This window comes from Oratosquilla oratoria, chromosome 6, assembly GCF_046742065.1.
Source record: "Oratosquilla oratoria isolate Oo_2021 chromosome 6, ASM4674206v1, whole genome shotgun sequence".
Lineage (NCBI taxonomy): Eukaryota > Metazoa > Arthropoda > Malacostraca > Stomatopoda > Squillidae > Oratosquilla > Oratosquilla oratoria.
Window position 1 is genome coordinate 12,767,726 of NC_134782.1, and position 5,000 is coordinate 12,772,725.

Here is a 5,000-nt window from a genome sequence, read left to right on the forward strand (position 1 = left end):
AGTGTCCGGAAGGGTGGAAGTGGTGTAGCATAAGAGGTGGTCGTGCTCTCCGGGGATGGAGTGTCAGTCACCGAGGATCATGACGTGACGTGACACACACAAAAAAAAAATAATAATGTACGATTATTTTGAAACATTAGAGAATAAATTAATTATATGGATAGGAAAATTTTTACGATTATTTTAAAATGAAATAGAATAGATTAGTTATAGATCAGGACTATGTACGATTATTTTCAAATCAAATAGAATAGATTATCATAGATCAGGGCGAAAATGTATTGATAATTAGCAAATCAAAAATAAAGATGATAACAAATTATATCAAGGAAAATGAAACTGAATTATAATGTAACAAAATAGACTGAAAACAAATAAGATAAAGTTAAATTAATTAAAAATAAAATAAAAATAAAAAAGATAGAACAAACCAACAGATTAAACCAATAAAGCCAATATAGAATAAGATTAATCAAATAAAGGCACTATAAAACGAAACTAGATAAAGTGACATTTGAATAAGATGAAATAATTTTACATTTTGATTGCTTTGTTTCGGGCTGATTTTTATTCGGATTGGGGATAGGGGAGGAGAATATAGAATAAGATTAATCAAATAAAGGCACTATAAAACGAAACTAGATAAAGTGACATTTGAATAAGATGAAATAATTTTACATTTTGATTGCTTTGTTTCGGGCTGATTTTTATTCGGATTGGGGATAGGGGAGGAGAATATAGAATAAGATTAATCAAATAAAGGCACTATAAAACGAAACTAGATAAAGTGACATTTGAATAAGATGAAATAATTTTACATTTTGATTGCTTTGTTTCTGGCTGGTTTTATTCGGATTGGGGAGAGGGGAGGAGAATAGTTTTAGAAAACGGGGCTCTCGACCTAATAAGACCCAGTTATACGGCCGAAGACTCAGCTGAGTTAAACCGTTCATGTTGTTGTTGTTGTTGTTGTTGTTGTTGTTGTTGTTGTTGTTGTTGTTGTTGTTGTTGTTGTTGTTGTTGTTGTTGTTGTTGTTGTTGTTGTCGTTGTCGTTGTCGTTGTTGTTGTTGTTGTTGTTGCTGTTGTTGCTGTTGTTGTTGTTGTTGTTGTTGTTGTTGTTGTTGTTGTTGTTGTTGTTGTTGTTGTTGTTGTTGTTGTTGTTGTTGTTGTTGTTGTTGTTGTTGTTGTTGTTGTTGTTGTTGCATTTAGTCCCAGCGGAGCTAGCCAATTTAGGGACTGCCTTTTGAATTTCGAGTGGCTTGATAAAAATATGTGCTGTTACCGGGAAGTGTAAGTAGCATCTAACACTCGCGTGTGGGGGTGTATACACGTGTTATATCTACGCAGATGCGTATGTGGGTGCGGGCGGGTGCATATATCAGTCTTCCAGCTGGTGAGGATTAGGCGAGTTTGGCCGCGAGGACAAGGAGGTCAGCATTGGGGGAGTCGTTGTGAGGAAGGCAGCCAGCCAAGGCAACCCACCTTTGCCCGTGGGAGTGATACTTCACTCCCAAATAAAATAAAATAAAATAGAATAAAAATAAAATAAAAAAAGGCAACCCACCTTTGCCTGTGGGAGTGATACTTCACTCCCCCCCCCAAAAAAAAAGGCAACCCACCCCCATCCATCCCACTCCCATCCATCACCCATCTATTTCCCTTCTATCTCAACTCCTCGTGGATGAAAGGTTATCCCTGTTTCCCATCTACTGCCCTGGGTCGGGAGCAATGCAACAAGACACAACACATGCACAGAAGAGTTCCACCGCTTTATTTACAAGACAACCCTACCTCCTCGCCCCTCCCCCTCATGTTATTAGCCTGAACAAACACTATAAAGAACACCGTCACCTTAACGAAGGGGTGAAAATCTGAGAGATCAACTTAAGACCCGAGTTCTAAGCCCACGGATGACCCGATTCGGAGGCGTGAAATATGACCAGGGAAGGGGGTCCCAAAACACCCGTAAAAGGGACCTAAAGAAACGTCAAAATGGGGTCCAATTAAGATAGTATAGCCTGGAAAGGAACTGGAACTGGAGTTTCTGTTTGTTTCCAGCGACCTCGCCTCCTCCCGGAGGGGAATGAGCTCGTTGCCGTGACTCGAGGAAGTACCTCTCCACGTCATCCTCTTCCGGTTGTTTTTATTAATAGGGAGTGCTTCTGGATCCGCCCCTCCTAAAAAAAAAATAATAATAATAAATAAGTAAAAATAATACATAAAAAAACAGAATTAACCCTGCTTTAATCTTGGCAGCTGAGGCATTTAACCTCAGTAACCCCGGCGTAAAAATTGATAAATAAATGAATAGATAAATATGTAAATGAATAAATAACAAAAAAAACATTGTTAAGCCTGCTCTAATCCCAGTAAGTACGTAAGTCTGTTTTAATTCAGCAATTAACCCTACTTTAAACCTAAATAGCCCCGTCGCAAGAATTAGTAGATGAATGAATAGATAAACAAATCAATGAATAAATAGCAAATATATATATATATATATATATATATATATATATATATATATATGTATGTATATATATACCTATATATATATATACATATATATATATATATATATACGTATGTACATATATATATGTATATATATATACATATATACATATATATATGTATATATATATATACATATATATATATATACATATATATATATATACATGTATATATACATACAAATTCCCATAGTTAAGACTTTTCTTATCCCGTTCTGTGCTTAAGCCTGTTTTAATCTTAGCAGGTGCGGGAACTATCCCTGCTTTAAACCCCAGTAATCCTGGCGTAGAAATTAGTAAATAGATAAATAAGTGAATAGATAGCTAAAAAATTTATAGATAATTAAATTCACATAGTTAAGCCTGATCTAATCTCAGTATGTGTGAGAGGTAGTCCTATTTCAGATCCTAATAGCCTCGTTATTGGCGATATCCTTATGTGAATGAGAATAGGCAGAGTGAGGGAACAGTTGGTATCCCAGTGATTGGTGTCTATCCCCAGCTGGTTAAGACCAGCTGGCCTTAACTAGAAATAAGAATATCAAATGACGTCACTGTATTGAAAGTGACAAGGGAATCTTAATACTTCGTCGACGATAACCAGCGCTTCTATCCTTGGTGACATCACGCAAGAGGAGGATTCATAGAGGTGGTAATGAATAGATAATTGGTTCTCAACCTATTTCACTTCAATCCCTCAATGAAACATCAACACTCGCGTGGCTCCCCTTCATCTTCCTCTCAAATTCCACCCCGCCAAATAGAGTAAAAAAAATTATGATAATAAAATTTTGATGAAGAGAAACCCTTTGCTTTATTACGAAGTTAACACTCATAAATATTCTATATTTGATAGATTTGTGCGATATGCTTAACTTACCTCACTAGATTACATCACATAGAAATGCATCATTTGTCGTGGCCCCCAGGTTGAGAACCAATTGGACAGATTCAAGAAAGTCAGAAGAACGTAGGGATAGTAGACATTAAAAAGGATCAGCTTTCTTTCTCAAGTGGGTCATAGTCTCCAGTTATAGAACAATAATGAGTGACTCTGATCCATCGGGGTGTCAGTGACGAATCCGGACAAAGCATTCCCCGGACAAAACACCCCCAGACAAAACACCCCTGGACAAAACACCCCCTTGGCAAAACATCCCCCCAGACGAATTACACCTTAACGTGTTTTACCAGTGGTGGTGATGTGATATGATGTTAAGGTGGTGATGTGCCGTTAGCGGTGACATACAAGAGGTAATGATGTGCTGCAGGTGGTGATGTGACTTTGGTGATGTGATGGTAGTGATAAGAATATTGACAAATTTAATATCAAGTGGTAATTGTTACGTGGTTAATGTGTTACTCTTCATACAATATCTATGATATACTTTCACTGATAATCAAACTGGTTGAATATATTAGGGGGTGTTTTGTCCGGGGGGTTGCCCTGGGGGGGGGGGATTGACCGCGGAGTATTTCGTCTGGGATATTGTGTCCGTGCGTGTCTCGTCCGGGGGGTGTTTTGTCCTACACTTGTCAGTAAAGCCCATAGAATATTGGCTGCATAATAATAAAATGCCAGTCAATGCTCTATACGCGATTCCACAAGTTGAGGAAGGATTAAGTGAGGGTATGTGGAGTAGGGAAAAGTACCTGGCTACCTGGGGACCCCGGGGGTGGGGGTGGGGGGGGGGGGCGATTTCGGGGAGTTCCCTGGGAAAGCGGTCAGAAACCTCCGAAGACCCCAAAGGGTCCTTGAGGAATTCCAGAATCTCCAGAAGCTTTCATGGTGGTCTTCAGGTGAAGAGTAAACTCGAGACCGCTTCGAAGAAGAGTCCAGTCGAGATCGAGAAGATGGGGAACTTCTCTAGTTCGAGTGCTCCAAGTCTAAGAGAGGATCGACCGGGTGAGAACGTAGATGTTCTGTAGAATCGGAATATATGTTCATATGAACACTTTGTACGGAACTTAGTATTACCATTTTCTCTGCTGAGTCAAAGGCCTTTTCGTAATTCGCAAAGAGTAAGTACAAAGGTTTATTGTATTCCATGGTTTTCTCGATAAATTTATTGTTCTGTAGAATCGGAATATATGTTCATATGAACACTTTGTAGGGAGCTTAGTATTACCATTTGCTCTGCTGAGTCAAAGGCCTTTTCGTAATTTACAGAGTAAGCACAAAGGTTTATTCTATGGTTTTCTCGATAGATTTATTGTGTGTAGCCGTTTGTCTATTATCATTTACTCTACTTTCGTAACTACTAAAAAAATGAAAACATAAGTTTATTGCCCGCTGTGTTTTTTTTTTATTTTTTTTTATTAATTGATGTCAGAAACGTGCTGGTCTCGCATTCGCTTCCTTGTGGGTTCGAATCCCGCACTCTTCTCCGATCCCCAGCAGTTACTGCTACTTGTTCTAACAGTTCAAGCGCATAGAACTTTGGTCGTAGCTATTCAGCGCCTCCTGGCGTAGGCTCCTCACC

The 5,000-nt window shown here is 38.6% G+C and overlaps 1 pseudogene; it reads right to left on the bottom strand.

Moving 5' to 3' along the window:
• Window positions 1-4,242: 4,242 nt before the first annotated feature.
• Window positions 4,243-5,000, bottom strand: part of LOC143025932 (uncharacterized) — a 4,911-nt pseudogene continuing 4,153 nt past the window's right edge.